This window comes from Peromyscus eremicus, chromosome 1 (genome assembly GCF_949786415.1).
Source record: "Peromyscus eremicus chromosome 1, PerEre_H2_v1, whole genome shotgun sequence".
NCBI classification, from domain to species: domain Eukaryota; kingdom Metazoa; phylum Chordata; class Mammalia; order Rodentia; family Cricetidae; genus Peromyscus; species Peromyscus eremicus.
Window position 1 is genome coordinate 98,245,324 of NC_081416.1, and position 362 is coordinate 98,245,685.

The following is a 362-nucleotide window of genomic DNA, read 5'->3' on the forward strand; positions in this document are numbered from 1 at the left end:
TTCAACATAGAGAGTTCTGAGCCAACCAAATCTACATGGTAAAACCATGTCTCAATATAAAAGAAAAGAAACCTACAGGTCAGGAAAGCAAAGTGGCTCACTTGAGTTGAATCTACCATTTAAGAAAGTTGGGCTGGGCTTATAGCCCAGTTGGTAGAGTGCTTACAGTATCCATGAAGCCCTGGGCTTGATCCTGAGCACTGTATAAACTGAGTGTATAGCCCATGCCTTTAATCCCAGCACTAGGAGAGTAGAGGCAGGAGGATCAGAAATTCAAGGTCATCCTCAGCTATGTGGTGAGTTTGAGGCCGGCCTGAGATGCAAGAAACTCAGTCTCAAAACAAACAAAAAGAATGTTATTC